The sequence below is a fragment of the Mastigoproctus giganteus genome, chromosome 9 (assembly GCF_048544385.1).
Source record: "Mastigoproctus giganteus isolate SK-2022 chromosome 9, ASM4854438v1, whole genome shotgun sequence".
NCBI classification, from domain to species: Eukaryota; Metazoa; Arthropoda; class Arachnida; order Uropygi; family Thelyphonidae; genus Mastigoproctus; species Mastigoproctus giganteus.
The window spans coordinates 126,429,797-126,452,097 of record NC_143583.1 but is presented as its reverse complement, the minus strand read 5'-3'; the positions used below and the strand labels follow the sequence as shown (position 1 = coordinate 126,452,097).

The window sequence follows — 22,301 nt, the reverse complement described above, 5'->3', positions numbered from 1 at the left end:
TTATTACACCACCCTCAAAAAGGAAGTAGAAAGTAGTTCCACCTTTTTACGCTGTAATCTCGGCATTAATACCATCATCAAAAAAATTATAGCTTTGCATAAAAAATTGCATACCAAAATTCGCAATTCTACTTTGCCTTTCTTGTATATGATAGCCAAATTCCATAAACATCCAGTTAGCTTCAGATTCATCACTAGTGCCAAAAAAAGTGGCTGTTATCATCCAGGTAAACAATTTTTCAAATTGTTAACTACTATCCTTATTAATATCCCTACCACCTGGATCATTAACAACAACCACAGTATCATTAAAATTTTTAATTCCAATGCATATTCCAGCATATTTAGTATTGAAACATATGACTTCACCAACTTATTTACCTCCTTACCGCATCACCTGATTGTTAATGTACTTCATCAATTGTTCCTCAAATACAAAAACGTTATATCAACAGATGAGGTCACTTGGAATAACTACATCAACCTCTGTATCCTAAACAATTATATCTATGATGGTAGATATGCTTATAAACAATCCATAGGAGTTCCCATGGGTTCACAAATTTCTAGCATAGTATCTAATCTATTTCTCCATTATTACAAACATCTATTTATTGATAACAACCCGAACCTTAATTTTTATGCATTCCGCTATGTTGATGACATTCTTATTCTCAACATTCATTTTGAAAATATTGCTAAATCTATATATCCAACTGAACTCACTCTCAATAAAGAAAACTTTGGCAACCAACATGCAAATTTTTTGGATTTAAGTATTACTTTAAATAGTCCTCCTCTTCGTCATAATTTGGAACTATTTGACAAAAGAAGCGAATTTAATTTTAATATTATCTATTTAACAAATTGGAACTCGAACATTTCGATTAAGGTTCATAAAAATATTATCTGCACACAGATTATCCGTTTAGCTAATATTAGTAGCAATCAATCACTTTTCGCTGGTGCATTAAATGATCTTTATACCAAACTTCGCAATAATGACATTCCTATTAATTTCTTAAATTTTATTATAAAAATTCTCTCTGATTACATTAAAGAAAAATTCGGTTTCACCATGTTCCACCTTGATTAGGGTTAATTCGATACTTGTATAGTTGTATAGTTGTACATTTGAATGGTGGTATTTCCACCACTTGGAAAGTGATCACACATAATGACTTCTATTATAACTTCTATTAGAACGATGTTCGTGTTCTTTCACTTCCTAAGTTTTCTTTTCATTTTCGTAATTTAATATCAATAATTATTTATGTCCAATCTTTTATTTTCTCTATTTTATTTTGACCACAGAGGGCTCCCATAGTTCTTCTCTTCTGAGCAACTCCACCATCGTTGTCATAGTTTTCCCTCTGTTTGCATTCCATTCTTATTAATCATATTCACATAATTGTACCTTATTAATCATGATTGCATATTTTATTGTCATTTCTTAATTATATTTCACTCAACTTGTTTCTGCCAGTTATCGTATGTATTTAATTTTCCTCCTGTTCATATTTTTATTTTATTTTATTTCGTAAAATATACAATACAAGCTAGCGGTATTAATTTCCACTTCTACTAACACTCTCACAGCCAAGGCCCTCTCTATGAGGTTGGGTACTTACACCCCCAGCTTGCCTAGTATCCTTTAAACTCTTTTCCTTCTCTTTACATCTTTCTACTTTCTACTCTTCATTTTTCCGTCCGTTGAACTATTAGTGTAATACGAGGGTGATTCGGACATTCTCACTTTCCTCTTTCTCACTATCTTCGCCTCTGTATTTTTAACTTCTTTTCCCTCCCCTACCTTGCATTGCTTCCTTTTTCTATACCGCTACCTTGTTATTTATTTATTTATTACATACTTTCGATTTAAACTGGCGTTCTTACATACTATCGACTCAATTTATTTCCAAATACACTGCGTTACTCAATTTTCTTAATTTATTAATCTAAATACACTGCGGTTGCGTTATTCAATTTATTTCCAAATACACTACGTTACTTAATTTATTAATCTAAATACACTGCGTTGGGGCTACCTCACTCATGTTTCTGGAGCTATAAAAAATTTTTATAAAAAATTTAAAAAAAAAAAAAAAAAAAAAAAATTTGATATTTTTTATTTCCTTTTTATTTCCTTTTCATTTCTTCAGCTTCTCCATCAACATGAGTTTGCATAGAAACACAGTGTTTGGTACATGATCAGGTGTAGCCCCCTGATGAAATACCTGATCTATGTACCAATTTTTAATTTTTATTTTATAATTTTTATTTTATAATTTTTATTTTATAATTTTTATCTCTATCACCCTCCCCTCTTTTTCTTTCAGCTTTTGTACATATAATTGGCCTGTTAATTCGGCATTAATTCGGATTTAATTCTACTTAATAATTAATTTTTTTTTTTTTTTTTTTTTTTTTTTTTATAGGATCTTAACATTCTTTTTCTCTTTTTTCTTCAACTAGGCTCGGCATTTTGTGTTTAATAACTTCTCCATCTATATTTTTATTTTATTTTTATATATTTTTATTTTATATTATTATATATATATATATATATATATAGAAACCAACTATCCGTAACAGTGTTCAGGTAGACCAAAGCTGCCTGACATTCTTCAGACCATGATACCGCCAATACATCTGGCTGTGTTGAAAAATGTATGCTGGGTCCATCGTTTTGTATGAGTGTGTTAAGCGATAAACTAACTAAGACAATAAGGCGTCAATATATTGTGTCTGCAAATTATGTGAATTCTATGGTCGATTTGCTTGTTTACTGAACGAAAAATTCGAGTTTCCCGAGGGGTGCATCAATTGCAAACCTCCGTAGCACTTTACAAGTCACAAATTCCTGTGATGTTAGATTAGTCTGGAGTATTGACTTGTGCATTCGCTGTTACATATCCCAACCAGCGAAGAGTGTAATGAATTGTTGGAATTGAATGATTTTCCTCCAGTTTCGAGATGCTTCTTAATAAGAGAGAGAGAGAGAGAGAGAGAGAGAGAGAGAGAGAGAGAGAGAGAGAGAGAGAGAGAGAGAGAGAGAGAGCTGTTCCAGCGAAGGTTGGGAGGTTGCGAATTCCTCTTTAGAAGTCGTAACCTTCGCTGGAACCGTTCATTCTCGATGATTGTGGGAATCGATCCTATCCTAGTGATCAAAGGAACTGGATGTAAAAAATAATTTTGATATGATATATTTGGATTTCAGGAGAGCTTTTGACACTGTTGCACATGAAAGGCTACTGTACAAATTGGATCAGCAGCTTGCCTTTACTGGCATTAAGGGCAAGCTGCTGCTAGGGATAAAGGGATGATTGAGTGGGGAAAGACAGGGTTGTAATCAATGCACACTGCTCTTCGTGGACTAATTTTATTAGTGGAGCACCACAGGGTTCGGTGTTAGGCACATTGTGTTTTCTGTATTTATCAATGATATTGATGAAGGTATATCAGGCTTAATGTCCAAATTTGCAGACGATACGAATGTCGAAAGGGTTGTTAATAACAGTACGCTACTGCAACATGATCTGGAAAAATTGGGCAGATGGGCTGAGATTTGATTTTATTGGTGCATTACCAACTAAAGGTATAAGGCCGGGCTGAGAAGTGGCAACTGAAGTTTAACATTGATAAAAGAAAAGTACTGCTTGTGGGTAGCAGTAACCCCAGAAGAAACTTACAGTAAAAACCTCAGCCTGCACCTGCATGAAAACGCAGATGAAGACGACGTCACTCCGAAATATAAGACTAAATCAAAAACTCATTATAACGTAAACTGGGTAATCTATCTCTCTCTCTACAAGAGCGTGGAAAATCCTAGGAATGCAGAGCCGTATTTTCATTGGCTGAGGAAGCCACAGATTTAGAGAACACATTCCTGTCCCCAAATGCTATAAATGTCTCCGCTTTGGCCACACTTCGCACATGTGCAACTAGTGAGAGTCGACGTGTGGCCACTGTGCCCAAAAAGGGCATGGATACAGGGACTGCCCAGCAAAAGATCAACCACTAACCTGTGCCAACTAAAAGGCGGCAAGGCACCCACCAGCACTCAATCAGGGATGGAAACTCCAGTATACCTAAAAGCTAAAAGTCTGTACCAAATGAGAATCAATGGATAATAGAGCCCCTTTAACCAATAACTACAAAGAAATAAAAATCACCCAACAAAATGCGCAGAGAGCTGGGGGTGGGGGTAGCCGACCAGCTAAAAGTAAAAATAGAGGAAAATCAAATAGATATAGTCCTACTTCAAGAATCCTATGTCCGCTCGGGAGTGGCTACAGGGTATCCTGCACCATACAAAACAGTTTATTGCACAATAGAGAACCCTTAGGCTGCAATAATTGTCACTAATCCGGATTTTACTACAACCAAGATAACACCACTATTTTCTGCAAACAGTGCCTGCGCACAAATTATAACTCCGCTGGGCGCACTCTTCTTATTGTCCTTATATACCCATTCTGGAGAAGATATTGCCCCAGAAATCTCAACTATTCGGACAGCTCTTCAACTTCTTTCAGGCGGGCGGTTGCTGCTAGCCATGGACGCAAACTGCCGATCTTCGCTTTGGCACAGTCACACGCCTGCCCAAAGGAACGGTGCAAGACTCGAAAATTTCTTCCTCACAACAGGGCTTCAAGTTATAAACCGCCCTGGCCATTTCGACACCTATAGTGGTCCTCTCTGGGAGAGCAACATTGACGTTACAGTTGCGACTCCAAATATTGTTGGCAAGCTCGCAAGATGGACTGTTCAGAAATCCTGGACTAAATCGGACCACAGAGCGATATCATTCTCCCTGGTTCGCTCTGTGGAACGTACCCCTCCATTCCCCAGAGATGTGATATGTTATAATATCAAGAAGGCTGACTGGCAGCGCTTTCGTACTGAACTATCAACGAGACTCCCTGAAGATATTCCACTCCCTGGCACACTAACTCCGGATGACTGTGTGAAAAGCATTACCGCTACTATCAGAAGCGCCTGCGACATTTCCGTTCCACGCAGAAGGCCCTACAGGTATGCTGTCCCTTGGTAGAACCACCAGCTACGCGACCTAAGAAGAAGTGTCCACCAAGCTAGGAAAATGTTAGAGCGGGCAAGGGCGACGATGCCCTCCCAAGAGATTACGGCAGCCAGGGAAGTTTGCCGCACAGTCAGGAATGAATATACTAAAGAAATTTGCAGAAGCAAAAAGCAATCGTGGCAAACTCTTGTATCTACCTCCGGGAATGAGAACCCCTGGGGCATCGTTTCAAAATTGTAAATAATAAATTACCGCGTGTTGAGGTACTTGACACAACACTGAAAATAGATGGTACTTCCACCTATACCTGGGAGGATACTATTAATAACATTCTTGATACAATCTACCCTGTGAAGAGGCACCCTTGAGGCAACAGCAACAGATTTTAGAATACCACACAGCAACCGTGGAGCCCCCGTTCACCGGTTTGGAGATGGACCTGGCAATTAACAAGAAGAAAGATGGAAAAACACCAGGTGCAGACCTGCTGGAGGTGGAAGTTCTCAAAATAATCGCTGAGGCCTGCCCAGCTATACTTCTTAAGTGCCTGGCAGAGGGCACCTTCCCAGCATCATGGAAGATTGCAACCTTAAAACTAATTCTGAGAAACCCGGACAAGTCACAACAGAACCCAGCCTCATATCGTCCAATTGCCTTACTTTCTGTGATTGTCTGCGCGTGTAGCACAGTGGTATCGTCACCGTCCTCTCCACACCGGGTGGAAAAGGCTCGGATTCGAATCCCGTCGATGACGCGAGGAACTTTAATGGGCTTTTTTCACTCCGTCGCTGAGTTAGTCGGTTTCAAGTGTAGATAGCAAGATTTTTCTCCCCAGAAACTGGGGTTTTTTCGTCCAGCAAACAGGCAATTCGACCAGCGAACACACGCAATTTACAGACAAAATAAATATGGTAGATGTAATCATTTACAAGGGACCCTAATATCATAATTTTTTTCACTCTCGGTGATGGCCAAACTACTGGAGCGTCTACTCTTGTTGTTTCGACTTTCTGCATGTTACGAGGAACACCAACTCTCCTCAGGTAAACAATATGGCTTTAAAACAGTCTGGAGCACTGAAGACGTTATCAACAATTTAATCACCCAAGCAACGCACTCAGCCTTCAAATACTCTCTTGCTATATTGGTGAACTTTACTGGCGCTTTCGACCGCCTGTGGTCACCCAGCGTACTTCGGAGACTTCGGCAATCAAATGTTTCTACAAACCTATGTAACAGTTTGAAATCTTACTTAACCAACAGAAAACTGCGAGTTACTAACAAATATTAGACAGTTACCAGATTCATCCACCGGTCCTGTCCGCAGGACTCTGTACTTGGCCTGTTCCTCTAGTCTATTGTCCTGGTTGAGTTCCTGGAACTTCGCAGACGACCTTGTCCTGCTGGTGCGCGCGGACAGTAGGGCGTCCTTGAAAACTATTGCAAATGGAGCGCTTGTGAAGCTCCAGAACTGGGCAGCCCTGCACAACCTTACCATCTCTACAGAAAAAACAAAATCCATTCTCCTCAAGGGCAAACTTCAAATTAGAAGACCACGCACAATGAAATTAAACTTCACTCCCATCCGACTGTACACAGAAGTTAAATACTTAGATATTTACATTGACTCGGGTCTTACTTTCCATAACCACCTGAAATATCTAGCCACCAAAATCCGGAGGTATGCCGCTATGTCCCAATAATTTTCTACGGTGCCTCCACCTGGTACAGACAAGCTACACTAGCAACAAACAAACGGAAGCAGGATATAATTCAAAGGTTCATGCTGCTATCAATTAGCAGGGCGTGCCGCACTGTCAGCACCACTACCTTGCAAGTTCTAACAGGATGTCAGCCACTCTTTCTAGAAGTCAGGCGAGGCCTATTCTACCACCTTAGGAAAGGAACACCAGTCGAAATAGTAAATCTCCAGCTGGATCTTTTAAAATGACCCCAAGATAGAGAAAAGGAGAATCACCCAACGCCTCCAAGCGATATGCCAACAGAGCTGGCAAACCACGCAGAAAGGAAACATCACGAGGCGATATCTCCCAACTATAAACAAAACTCACCCAGAGCCCCCTCTCTGGTTCCCACCTGGTCTGCACATGACGTGACGTTTATCATCACTGGACACGGCCGTTTCCGTCAGAAACTTATGGCTATGGGGATTGAAAGAGACACACGGTGCCATTGTGGAGAAGAAGAGTCCTGGGGATATCTCATGTATGAGTGGCCTGCCTATGACAACAGTAGACTCAAATTCGTTACCGCATTTCAAAGGAATCCACGTAATCAGGAGTCTATCTGCTGCTTGATGAAAATACGTACAAGGCACTAACAGTTTATGCGTAGGAAATCTTCGCACTGAGGCGAGCAAATATTGCTGAAACGAGAACAACGTTGGATTATGCTGCTCAAGGCCTGAATCAGACAGGCGTGGGTTAGCTCCTTACCTGCTAGAGGACACTGCCCTGATAACTTGCTAATCCTTTAAGAGTAGGAACACGGCTGGCACTCAGAGTGCGGGATACTGCTGCAAACCCCTTGTAGGGTAGGATCAGTTGGCACCGTTCTGGTGATGGATTTGTGGCACTCTGGAGAACTCCTGAGTGCAGGATTTAGACCCCAATCCACAAGGGTTGGATATTGCTAGGACTGTACAAGTGCGGGATTGCTGGCACTCTCTGAGTGCGGGATACAGAGTCCACTGGCCTCTGGTGATCGTGCAGGGGCACCTGTCCCCTGCAACTTTAACTCCCACTCCCAGACCCCTATTTTCGCCTCGCAAAGAGCGGACTCCTCCTCAACTTTCAGTCCGCCCTCCTTTTCCCTATTTCTGTCCCTTCTAACCTGTACCCGCGTTCTGTGTTTTTTTTTTTTAACTTGGTCTCCGTCAGGAAGCTCAGGCAACCCTGGCTAAGGGCAGCTAGAGTATGATGAGCAGCCTGGCTCACCTCCCAGTGGTGATGGCGGACAACGTGGGGTCCCACTAGGGGCTCTGCGGCCAAGCAGCCAGAGACACAAAGCAACAAAACATAACACTACTCTGACAGAAACCAGACATTACACTTTTTCTGGCTTTTACAGAGATTCTGTAATTCTTCACAAAGTACCATGGCGCAGATGTGGGAAACCACCGGTGGCGCCTTTCATAAAACACTATACTATATAGCAATAACCCCAGAGAAATGAACCAACTGTGTGGTAATACACTCGGGGTGGTAGAGAATGAAAAAGACTTGGAATGTAATTGTGCAGTCAGATATAAGTTTTCTGAGCAGTGCAGATAGGCTGCCAGAGAAGCTCAGGGGGTAATGTCAATGATATACAGGAATTTTGCTAATAGGGAAAAGGAAGTGATTATCCTTTTGTATAAGGAAATGGTCAGACCACTCCATAAGTGCTGCATATAGGTGTGGAAGCCTCATTTTAGGAGGATGTAGAGCTGCTAGAACGAGTACAGAGAAGGGCAACAAGACCTGGTGAGGTGAAAGAAGAGGTTCTCTTACAAAGAAAGGCTTAAGGTCTGCAAATAGAGACTAGGCACGTACGAGGTGATCTGATTGAGGTGTATAAGGCCTTGAATGGTTTGAGCAGGCTCAATTCTGATGGGATTCTTCCTCTTGCTCAGATTACGAACCTGAGGGGGCATAGATTCAAATCGAGGAAAGACAGTTGTAGAATAGATGTGCTGAAATTTGCATTTAGCCAGCTGTTAATTGGTTGCTAGAACAAAAGTTCCATCTGTAATTGTGGAAGTTGATAGCTTAAAAAAATTCGAGGAAGAACTGGATAAACGTTTAGAGTGAATGGATGGGTGAAATGGGAATTTTTTTTTGGCTGATGCTGTATAAGCTTGCTTTCTTGCACCATGTGCCTTTACTAATGCTAGTTCAATGAAAACCGACTTGATATTTAATTTGGTGTGTGGAGTGTTTAAGAAGTGAAGCTTTCTGGTGATATTTTTACGCCGTTGTACCGGATATCGTTCAGTCAATTGCGAAACTTGCAGTATTCTCGTATCGTGACGTTATGTTTGCAAGAGAAATGTTATTTAGTTGAAATTTGTTAATATAATTGTCCCTAGCATACAGTAACACCACACACCATTCACCAAAGTGCTATACCAAGCGATGAACAGACAGAATTTGGCCTTAGTAGCCTTTGTGTCGTTAAACCGATCAACAACAACTATACCAAGCTGTAATCCACGTGGTTAGAACACCTTTATCAAGACTATGTAATCAATTATTTTATGATTAATTAGGTTTATCTGGTGGTGAACTAACGATGAATGAGAATTCAAAAATCTGTAACGGATAATTTCAGAATCACCTTCATATCATGAATGTGATAAAAGTATTATCGGTGACAGCACAGACAAAATTTCTCATGCACACGCGCGCCCACACACAGGAAACAGAGAGCACCTGAAGGAAAGATTACTTGCATGTAATCTGCTCATCAATAGTGCGACCTTTACGCGTATATTTGAGCATGACAGGTGAGAGAACACTATAAAATCTTACCTTCACCGAATCCAGTTGTGTTCTTAGAAAGGGATGTTATGATACCCCGTAAATCTCTGACACCTGTTGCATAAGTAGACTTCCTTTAAGATAGCTATCCACTCCTGGCTGTTCATAGAAAGGGGAGGAATAAGCGCGAAGCTCTGTGTCCTGTTGTGAAGTCGATATTGTCATGGCAACGGTTTACATCACTAAAAAGAGAAAAAAAACACGAAGTCCTGTTCGAAGCGCCACTTTCTATCCTAGCGGACTGGGAATTGCAAAGAGGTCTGTTGATTATACGTTTGCCTTTGATGTGGAGCAATGGAGTGTAGTAATTTCAAGGGCACCATAATTACCCCCGTCGGTCATCATGCCACGTACCCATTAACGTGTGAAAAGGTGGTTGTCAGGACAACAAGGTTATACTGAACTGCTAAAACAAAACCAATAACCGGAAGGAAGAAAATGACACCTTTAACCATAATGGTTTTTCTAATGATTCCGTCTGTTGTCAATTTTCTTTCATCAACGGATTGTGAATTTTCTCAGCTCGACAGGGAGAAGAGAAATTAATTTAAAATGTCAGAGTGCAGGCATTTAGCTTTATCCCTCCTCTATTCATTGAAATTATTTATGATGTATAAAAAACACCCCTAGCTTTGGCATTTGAACTTTTGATTTTTTTTTGTGGATATAGAACTATCCTCAAAGCTCATGGTACTTATTTTTATCCCGAAAAGTAATAAAGTTCAATGAGTAAAAGGGAGAAAAATCTGAATATGCAAACTGTTAATATTTTAAATTAATTGACTTCGGTGGAACCAGGTTCAAAAAAATTAACGGGATCACTAGATTGGCCCCTGCTACCTTCTCGGTCTTCCTTCCCCTTTTACTTAAGCCCAGGCATCTCCACATCTGCGGCATCTTTTGATGATAATACTCCAACAGGCATATAGATAATAATACTAGGAACAGTCTGCCAGAGATAGACATATGGGACAAATCAGGACCGATCATATCAGATCTGCCCTGAATAAAGCTTAAGAACGAGTATTTATGCTTCAAGTTTAGGTTAAATTTACTAGGGGCAGACAAAGAGGTATAATGAAGCATAATGTTATTATACCAGAAGGAGGATAAGGAAATCATTCCATTAAAAGAGAAACAAGAAATCCTTTCGAGGGCAGGGGCGAGAGTTTCCAAAAAATAACCTTTTTGCTCAAAAAGAAAAAACAAAAAAGAGTATTAATTGAAGAAATGAAATGACACAGTTTCCAGATATTGAAGACATCCCCGACTGCAATGTATTTTGTGTCACTAAATTCTAAAAAGAGTAAATATTACACCGGATATTCAGTAACATAATGTACAGGGCGATCACTTTATATGAGAACTCATAAAATGCAAATCACTTAGACTAAAAGAGTGGTAGAGCCATCAGATTTACAAGTAATAATACTCTTCGTTCTCCGACATTACTTAATTTATCATAAAAAAAAATGGACTCGCTCCAAGGCTCTTCTTATACGTGCTAAACCTTCCTCAGTCACAACAGTCGAGAAGCCAATATGATTCACAACATTCATAGTCTCCCTGCACATACCTTGAGGTTTTAAACGACTCTGTTTTGAGGTAATGTTCTGGTATGAACGAACTCATCCCCAAGCTGACCGCCATCTTCATTTACTGTTTGGACTGCTCACGCGATATCGTAGTTTAAGGTTATGGGCAGATGACGACACTATTCAGAGAATGAAGAATGTTACTTTTAAATTTCGTGTCTCTAGCACTCTGTTGCTCGAACTTATTCGCATTTAAAATGAGAAAAGAAATGAAGGTATGTCTTATAAAATAGATATGCCTTCATTTCGAGAAAGGGTTAAAGTGATTTGTCTGAAAGCCGAATATTCTGCAGACTTTAAATATAAGCAAATGATGAACAGAATTCTTCAGGCATAGCAAGAATAAGATTAATTGGAAAACAAATATAAATTTGCACTCGTTGGAAAGTCTGCTTAACATGGAAGATATAAACGTAGCATGGGTTGGATCAAATAAGTAGCTTCGGCGCTTATTTGGGTCACTTAGCAAAATACCATCAACATATCTGAGCATCAACATCAAGAGTTTGGAATTCATGGTCTATATTTCTTCTCTTTTCTGATTATTTTAAAATTTTGTGATATTTCACAGTTCAGGACTCGGCCTGCTCAGATAGTTCTAGTGGTCCAGTTATCTCTGTAGCTGCCAAACTTAATTAATTTTATTTTAGCCACGTTGGGTGATAGTTATTATTTTTCTTTTTATTTCTTCTGTGATATTATTCTTAAATACAGATTCCAACGGAATCAGTATCTGCTATTTATTTTTATTAGTGCAAATTTGGAATAAAATTAAGCTATATGGGCGCTATTTATCCATGCTTAATTTTAGAAAATTAATAAAAAAAAATTATAACTCTTATATCAACGTTAAACAGTAAATTCTAATCTAGTAGAGTATATCTGTCGTAAAACCGAGAAAAATACTTTAAAAACTGTCGATACATAACGAAACCGTAACTGGTTTTTTTAGTCTCTTTGAAACGTTATCCCCATCATTAAATTATCGATTATTTGTGAATTCCTTCCACGCTTTTGTCCTTAACGCATCATAACATTTTGTTGGATCCCTCACCCATCCTTATTCTGATTCGAAGAACGACTGATGATCAGATTATCGAGATGTTTATGTAGGTACTCGTAAATTTTTTACCAACATATCAAAAATGTATAAAAACGAATATAATAAAAAGAATTTATGTATACAGTATATTTTTATTAAAACGAATTAAAATTATTATTTATACTTGTTTTTGAAACCAGTGCGGCAAAATAACGAATAGACCTCTTAACCATCACGTCAGAGTTAAACTTTAAATTTTCAAATATCGTTAAATTACTCAATAACTGTGATATTGTGTGAAAGGCATTAAGTGGGGTTAATACACCAAATTAAATAAAATTAGAGACGACTCCGTTTACTGTACTGTAGAAATACGGTTTTCTCCTTGGATTTTACAGTTGTACCCTTCAGTTCTTGTCTCACTCACCAGTTGCTAGAATCGCCGTCCTCCCCCACACTGGGTGGAAAAGACCCGAGTTCGAACACCGTCAATGACGGGTTTAAGAACCTTCTTCACAACGTGACTGAGATAGTCGGTTTCAAGCACGTAGCATGGTTTATTCTCTGCTGATCAGGCAAATTGATGACAGAACACACGCATTTTACAGACATTATACAGGGTGTCTCAAAATACACGGCATAACTTCAGAAATGTGTTCCTCATATTTAGACAATAAAAATATTTTATATCAACATAGTTCTGGAAATGCTTTGTTCCCGAGTTATTAACCGGAATGTCTTATCTCCCGCAGGTGATTTCCTTCATCACAAGGTACTGACAGAATCTGGTGGTTTTCCATTCCGACCATGTACTCAAATCAGGAGCAAGCGGATATGGACTTTATGTACGGTTTGGCGGACGGAAATGCTCTGGAGGCTCGTCGTTTGTACCATGAAAGGTTCCCAGAACGAAGATGTCCTGACAGGAAAACGTTTGAAGGTATCCATCCCGTCTTTGTGAACATGGGACCTTTACACCTCGTGCTGCCGACAGAGGACGACCAAGATCTACGACTCCTGAAGTAGAGGGTGGACCAACTGCCTGGCCTCCACGCTCACTGATTTAAACCCATTAGATTTCTTCTTGTGGGGCCATTTAAAGTCATTGGTGTATTCGACTCCGTTAGCAGATGTGGAAACTCTCCGAAATCTAATTGTGGCAGGTTGTGAGACAATACGAAACATGCCAGGAATTTAGCATCGCCTTCGCGAGTCCATGAGACGTCGATGTGAGGCCTGTATTCAGGCAGAAGGTGGATATTTTGAACAATTACTATAAGGTGATGTGAACAGTTAAGTGTCATAGACAAACCTTCAAAACTGGGAAACCAAGCATTTCCGGAACTATGTTTATATAAAATATTTTTATTGTCTACATATGAGGAACTCATTCCTGAAGTTATGCCGTGTATTTTTTAGACACCCTGTATACGGCCCAATAAGGCCTAAGTTGTTGATGCACCTAATACACAACAAAAAGAACTCCATTGAGATTATTTCTCCTCTGTTTATTTTACAAGTCTCCCCCTTAGGGGGAGATCAGTAAACCAACGGAGTTAGTAAAATCGAGTTAAATCAAATCCTCTCCTAAAGTAACTTGTAACTAACCCCTACAGATTTCATCTTCTAATCTGCTCCTCAAAGGGATAATGTTTCGCTAATCTAGTCTCCCTTCTTTGCATCTTCTCAAGAAGTTCTCTATCTTTCTTTTAGATGCAGTCTCCAGAGACCTGACTGGATACTCTATTCCAAGCGTTGTCCCACTATCACCTTATATATAGAGAGATAAAGATCTGTTTCCCAAATAAAACTTGAAAAATACAGATAAATTACAGACATAACACCACGTGCCCTTCTTGCTGCCTGCTTACGCTGCACATGTTGACCTTCCATGTCTTTCTTTATCGTAATCTCTAATTCTTTCTCATCCTGGACTTCCTTTAATTCCTCACCCGGTCTATAAACGATCGAGTTTCTGTTCCCCAAGTGCAATACTTTGCACTTGGTGACGTAAACTTCAGCTTCCATTTTTCAGCCCGTACTGTTAACCACCCTCTCAACCTTTAAGTCATCAGCAAACTTTGACAGCGTCCCTGTTTTCCTTCATCCTATACTTATGGCTACCCGCTAATGAGTAGCTGTTTGAAAAATTCTTGACATTCGAGGCTTCCAAGATTTAAGAGGCCTACCCGTTTTGATCGAATGAAACATGTAAACATTATGTAATGTTTTTCCACATTAGCTGTGTGAATGATTACCGCAAGTTCATAAGAATTGCGAACAACTGTTTGCTCTTTTTTGTTATAGAATAACCGATTAGGGAGAATGGTAATAGCAAGCACAAACGCATTTTAAACCTTATGATTATTATTTTTTTTCCATTTTTGGTTATTTTTGTTATTAATCATTAGTTTTAGTGATGGACACTACTGATAAACAAGTTGGGAAATATATTCATCTTGACATTTTAGTTTTACAATTATCAAAAAGGGATTGAAAAATTCATTATTAAATTTCTGCACTCCAGAAATGTTTGCCAAAACCTGATGTTGATAAACCACATGATGTTGGCACACACTTCACCTGGTAATGGACACCAACCGTGAAGTGGCATTTATATAACAGTACCTCTAGGAAAATTTATGTACTTATCTTGGACAGGTCATTAGCTGTAGCAATGATAAATGGCTGGAAGTCAAGAGAAGAATAAATTTCGGATGGATAGCATTCAGGAAATATAGTCACATACTGAAGAGCAATATCCCAGTTTGTCTGAAACGTAAAATAATGAATCAATGTATACTCCCACCATGACTTATGGAAGTGAAACTTGGGCACTCAGCAAAAGAATGAAAGAGAAGCTGAGAACTCCACAGCGAAGAATGGAACGAATTATATTAGGAAACACTGTTGGATAAGAGGAGAAACACATGGATTAGGCAGCAAAATCAAGAAAAGGACATTCTTATCAAAACTAAAGAACTAAATGGTCTTTGGCAGGACATATAGCTCGAAGACATGATGACAGATGGACTAAGAAAATAACAGAATGGTGTCCAAGAGGAGCTAAAAGAAAACCTGAAGGCAATAACGAAGATGGACAGATGAAGTTCACGAGTTCGTGGGTAGTAAATGGATGGCCATTGCACAAAATGGAAGGAACTGGAAAGTTGCTGGAGAGGCCTTCATCCTGCAGTGGATTGAAAATGGAAGATGATGGTGACCTCGAGGAAAAGGGCAGAATGGTGAATATGGGAAATGACTAACCTATTGACATAATGATCCGTAGGAATATTCTATTTTGTAAACAATCGTAACTGTTGGCGAAATTTATAGCAACGCTGAGTTATAGGTAGTTGCATAAAAATTGAAATGCAACACCTCACATTGTAATATGCTGTCACTACTTCAGTAATGTGCTTATTTCTTCATGGATTTTAATAACAATTCTTATATAACGCGCAATTTACATTTCTGCCGTGATTAATATAATAAACAAATAGTAATAATTCAGGATACAATCAGACGCAATAAAAATGATATAAAATAAATAAATTTCCTGTTTATACTTTGGGACGACCACCCCGGTCAAAGGAGTTCACAGGATAGAGAGAATATAAGAAACAGCACCGTATTTAGCAGGGGGATTGAACCCCCCCCGCTGGTCACTGAAGGAACCTGTACGTATGCACCCTTTCGTTGACCACTCGTCTACGACCGCCCTGATATTGTAATGAATATGATATTGTAAGACACAACGTCTTAAAGATTATATCGACAAATGAAGTGATAATAGAAATATGGATCTGTTTAATATAAAGAGTCGCAGCCAATAAAATGAGCTCAATTTACGTAAGATCTTCGGAGAGACGAAGTAGAGTGTAGTTTAAACCAATTACGTCACTTCCTTTATAAGGAAGGAAACGGCTTTTAAGATAATCTAGGCGGAACGACAATTAATCTCGAAATCGAGACTAACTCAAAAGGGATCTGTGACATGCAAGCAAATTCGACAAACATTTCAAATCCTCGTGCCGCTAGCAGGGCGCAGGGGTCTGTTAGGACTAAGCTTGTAAACAAAGTGCTATCGCTTGTTCTTAGCAATAAAAGCCCGCCCATGAAAACTGCTGTAGCGGAATCTCGAGAAGTTGGAAATCCCGTATCTCTGCGACCGTCCTGCCATGAGGGGTGAGAGCAACGCAAGTTATAAGCGATCTAAAGCAAGCTTCGAGGCATCAGAAGTGTGCCATTTCCAAGATAACTTTAAGTAGACATCGGAGATGGATGAATCTTCCGGTTTCAGATAAGAAAGCCTCCCGAACGATGAAGTAAAAGCGCTCTCCTACGCCGCTGGGTCAAAGGTGTTATCAGGGATGGGAGTAAATCTAACACGAGAGCGAGCACATAACTCAGCTACATATGGACTCCGGACGAGTGCACGTAATCAAAGACGACCGCGCTTTTCTATCGTTTGGCCTTAAAATGACGGAGATCGTGGTAAGATGCTCCCTTCTCGAGTGTCTCATCAGCACTATCCTAATATGACACGATAACAGCATGGTCCAGAACCAGATGACGTCACTCGGCCAGACAGCGGTGTCTGCCTTCAGGGACGTGGTGTTGCATCACTTCGACTCCACGATAACGTATAGCTAAAAGAGTCTCGTTGAAAACTGCTGCGTGAAATCTTCATGTGGAGAGAGACTCGCTTTACAGGAGACTACAACTTATCTATATCAGAAAAACATGCCACTTCTTTCCTCTTCCTTAGTTTTAAACTTTCATTTTTTCTCTGGTTTGCTTCTTTAGAATCTTTCTGTTGGTTAAGGAACAGCCTGGATAGTCGTTTATCAGCCATCTGAAGATGGCACGTGCTACTAAATGACCTGTGACGACTTCCCATTACCATCGCGAGCAGCTGTGAAAATTTACATCTTAAAAGATTACCAAGAACACTAGTAGAGGGATTTTTCTCTCATCTCGATTCAAACAATGGGCTCTTATCGTCTAGTGCAATTAAGAGTTTAAACTTCTCTGGAGTTTCCAAAGTGGTCACTCGATTCTTATTTTCACCCTTTTATTTACTTTTTTAAATTTTACATAAACGATAAGAACACAGCTACTGGTATCATCGGCCTTTAACCTATGATCTTTAACGGAAGAAATTTTACAAAAAGCAGGAGTAGTAATAATACCTTGATGCTTGTGGATGGTATATTCAATCAGACTGGCGTCAAGGATAAATTCTAACCCTCGAGGTAGAAACACCGGATCATAAGGAGTTATTAAGATCTATAAAGTTCAAAAAGAGCTATGAAGCAGGGAAGTTTGAATGTACAATAAAATAAAATGAAGTAGGAGAAAGAGGATTTGAAAGTTAATGAATAGAGACAAAAATAATAAAAATGGAGAAGAAAGAGTGAAATGCATTGCATGTGAATAATCGATGTCTCTGACAAGCTAAGAAAGTTGACAAATCAGCATCATTCCCCCACCCCCCCTCACAGTATCAATTTATCGAGAACACCGCAACTACTGAAAGTCATAAAAAACTTACCAATGTTTCACCACTCAACATCTCTTCTTTGACCACCTATTGAGGTAAGCAGCACGCTCCGCACCCGCCGCCGACCTTCGGATATCTGCGCGCGGAAAGGTACAGGAGCGAAAATCTTTCAAAGGAACACGTAGATCCCTCCTCCATGAAAACAAGATCATGGGAAAGCGTGGATGAATTTGAAACCGGGGAAGGATCTGGTTAGTTATTTGAAAGATTATGTGGTTAAAAGGATATGAATATTTAATACGAGGAATACAGAAGCATTATTTCAAATGAACGAGTAAAGAATCACCCTCTTTACACATCCCAATTTCTAAAACTCTCATAACGCAGAGAATTACGAGTTTTGCTCGGATTTAAGATAAACACGATGAATGTTTGTAACCGCACTGATCGAGGAATCCTCCTTTTTTAAACAGAATTTTTTCAAAGTTTAAAGCGTGCCATTTTTAAAAATTACTCAGAAATCTTAATGTTTTGAAAGGGCATTATATTTAAATCCCTATTAATATCGTAACGCTTTTAAGGAAAAAGAAATATTAAAAACAAGCCATGTTCTTTTGATATTTTAACCGCATATCCTCCCACAAACTCAGAGCTGAAGTGAAGAAATAAATTTCATGTCCTTTGAGCTGAGCACCAGTTATTTAGTGAGGAGGAGGTCAAACTACTTTATGTAATCAACTTTTAGAAAAATGGCCCTAATCGAGCAGGTTCTTGTCATGGAAATGAGAGTCAAGTAAATAATTGAACGGATCGATGGAGTTAAGAAGTTGGATGCATTAGAAACAGGTGCAGGGGTGGAACAGAATTACTTAAGGATTCAAATTATCTTCTTATTTTTCTTAGATTTTTCCTTCCTTTCTTGGACGCTGAAAATTGCTTTTTTGTTCCTGTCGGGGTTAACGTCCTTGGCGAATTGTTACTGACGTTAGAGGAAGGGCGTTTACATCGACGCCAAGAAGACTATCATTGGATAGGAAAGGGGTGTCACAAATCAATCAATAAGAAAAGATATCGGCTGCACTTCGCTTAACATCGAGCTTCAGCCAACAGCCAGTTGGAGAAAGTGTACAAAGTAGTGAGATGAGGAGGAAACCGAGATAAGAAAAATTGGAGGTCAAATAAGATATAAATGAAGGGAAAAAAAATACAAAACTTTGTTTAAAAAGAAGGCAAAAAGAAAGAATCAAGAAGAGACAGAATCAAGAAAGTATTCTGATAGAAAATTTATAAGATAAATGATTCATCGATGGTTTGAAAGAATATGTAGAAGCGCATCGATTCTTTTTCAGCTAATTGCAGAGGCAACTAAGGCGGAGCGTCAGTCAGTCGTGTCTGTTAATTGCGTGTTCCTCTGTGGATCAGTTTGCTGGTTTTAGGCAAAGAAAAACATTTCCAGGAGAAAACAAATTTCTGTATGAGACTAAGAAGCCTTGCTAGTATGTGAAGAGGCATTATTGAAAGTCCCTATCTTAGAAAAGGAAAAAAAGGGCATTTCTCAGTTTGTGATAGCGCAGAACATATCATAGCTGAATTCATCTGTGAAAATAGATAAACCGACTTTTAGAACAGACTCTTTACAAATGACATATGAGAAAGTTGCCTTACATTGATTTTAACAAATTATAAACTTGAATTATTAGGTTAAGATACATTTCAATTAACAATTACTTAATATGAATTGTTTATATTACAAAGGAAAAGTAATTCTATTCATCAATTATCAATTTTGAAATCAGAAATTTAGGCAAGATAACATATTAGGATGGAATTGTTTTTCCTTTAGTTTCAGCTTGCAGGTCTGAGTAATAAATCATCCGTAGAAGGTCCTATTTTTCTGAAAAGCCTCTGTGTAGCTTATTTTAAGAATATGATGGGGATTTATACTGAACAGAAACGAACAGCAAACAAAAGGAACCGTACAGCAGCATCAAAGATATAGAGAAACGTAGCCAATAAACTAGAAATTTTGTTAAAAAAACTGTATACTCTGCAAACTTACACACTGAAGGAAGAATTCTTTGTCAATTGCCTAGTTGAGACATGGCCCTGAGCAGACATAAATCTCTCACCTCACTGGAAGTACAGTACCTCTTACAATGTCTCCTCTAATACAAAGAAAAAAAAAACGTGAGCGGGTGGTAGAGAGTTTGTTCCTACTGACAATAAAACCAAGAACCAAGAGATTACCATTCCCAAAATATCACGTCTACAGAAGGTATGAAAATCTTCGAACCTGGACAACCTCACCAAATATAAAAAACTCGCCTTTGCTATATATAAAAATATAGCAAAGGCGAAGTTCGTCCAAGCGCCAAGGACCTTACACAACCTTCAAGTGGATAAATTGATAAGTGACAAGAATTTTCCCTAATATCAAATAGAGAAAACAATATATAATTCTTCGAAAGATCTCAAAGAATGAGTAGGCATTGTCTTCAAGGACTTCTGAGGTCCTTGAAGAACTTCGAAATTCTACTGCAGGAACACTCTTCATTCAACAGCCACTACTAATCAGCTAACTAGAATCATTATACCCAGATAAGAGCTAAATAAAGTTAGCTCTTTAACTGTCTGGGGGACATTGGCACTGAAGCACTGTTGGAGCAGAAGGCTTCCCCTTATTATTAAAATAAGCAGTCGCTACATAGTTGATATCCTAAAAATCATTTTAAAATTTAGACTCCGCTGCCATCCCTTAAATTTGGAAGCATTATTTCATGGAGCCGGTTCCTAAGACTTCAGTGCAGAAGACAACAAAGCTTGTCGACCCATTTCATTAGGATGCAGGCTATTGAAAATCACATCAATTCATTAACCTATCCACAGATAGACCTGCTTACTTTCATTCAACATTGTCCCACACCACCTCTTTACTTGAATCCTTCTGTATGATCCAAAGACACCAATCAATAAGCAAAAAATTGGTATTGTGTTTCTTGAACTAAGTGCCGTATTCCACAGATCTTGCCAATCGCCGCGACTCATTGTAATACTGTAACTGCGCATACTGCTCAGTTGACTTACCTAGTTGCTAACGCTCGTGGTATTGCAATGATTATATATACTGACGCTTCATAGCCTAGTTATCTTGGCGCATAACGTCATTCAGATAATTGATGCTTAACAGAGTCTAAATATTTAAAGTTAGGGTGATTTTCACATGTAATTAAAATTTAAATTTTAATTCCAATTCTGTTTATAAATGGAATGGCTTGAAAGTAATAAGGTCTAAAAATAATAAAACTGTTATAAACAGATTAATAATTAGATCGTTACTGACTATCCAGATATCCAGAATGAATATTGTTTTACTTAAAAACTAAACAATCGTTCATGGATTGAATTTTTCTGTATAAGTTATTATATCAACTTATGTTGCAGAGCGTGTATGTACGTGTTAAGCAAAATCAACTAAGATTGAAGAGCCAGTATACTGTGTCTGTAATTGGGTGTGTTTAAAGGTTTGCTGGACGAAAAACTCCAGTTTTCATAAAGGAAAAGCTATGCGACCCTCGATCGAGACCGATTAATTCAGCTACATTGCGAAAAAGGCCCATAACATTCATTCCCTTTTAGGATGGGATTGGATGTTTTTCCAGCCGATGTAGGTGAGAACTTGATTATATCTATAGCGTCATCCGCGATGGTACTGACGTTGCAAAGGAAGTTTCAAAGTACTGTTCCAATTGGTTGTTATTTGTGGAAAAATGCCATGGCTAATCAGCGCAATTTTTCTTACAGGCTCTTCTACTATAGCTACTCCACTGATACCACGTCCACAGAAGCATCTGGATAGAACCTTTGGAACCCCACTTAAAAGAAACGATCTTAATTGCTTAATGTACCAATTCGGTTCAATGGCTGAAAGTTAACTTCGAATAAATTCTAATGCAGATTTCTAAAGCACTATTAGTTATATGTGAATTTGTTGAGGAATTTGTTAAACTGGAGAGGTTAAATCAGAAACAGTGAGCGGTTCAGTAGAAGCTTTATTAATGGAGAGCTTTGAAATCAGAAAAGAAAAAAAAAATCATCTCTTGGCAGAAATTTGACATTAATGATGTAAATTTAATAATTCGGAAAGCTACAGAAAGAAAAATTGCCATCCATGAGGAAGTTTAGCTTCAGCATCCTTTTATTTTCCTTCATTTTGTCTGATACCTTTAAATATCAGAAAAGAGGGCTCTCAATTTGTTGAAATCAACGACAATAGAAGTAACCATACAGAGAGAATTAATAATTAAACTATATAGAGAGAATTAACTATATAGAGAGAATTAATTTAATCATATAATATTAAATAACTTAATTTTTATCCTTTCTAATAGAAGAGCAATCCCACCACCTGTTAATTCCTTCCATCAGTTCTTATTACGCTAAAAATCTTCTATTTTTGAATGCGTAGTGATTTACGCATATTTGATAGTAGTAAGTACACTGCTCGACAAAATTAACAGAACACATGGAGACGTGATGCAACTCGTGCAGCTTGCGACGAAGCGGGACAAAATTT

General features: G+C 38.6%; 1 protein-coding gene across 2 annotated transcripts in view; it reads right to left on the bottom strand.

Moving 5' to 3' along the window:
* The window catches only part of LOC150080706 (sodium/potassium/calcium exchanger Nckx30C-like), a 199,647-nt gene extending 181,788 nt beyond the window's left edge, over positions 1-17,859 (bottom strand). The window contains exon 1 of one of the 2 annotated variants that reach the window (XM_090381027.1): positions 17,780-17,859. The gene's annotated coding sequence lies outside the window, so the exon portion shown is untranslated. Of the gene's footprint in view, positions 1-9,576; positions 9,683-17,779 lie in introns of those variants that run through there. The other variant, XM_090381026.1, reaches the window with a different exon arrangement.
* Positions 17,860-22,301: the final 4,442 nt, after the last annotated feature.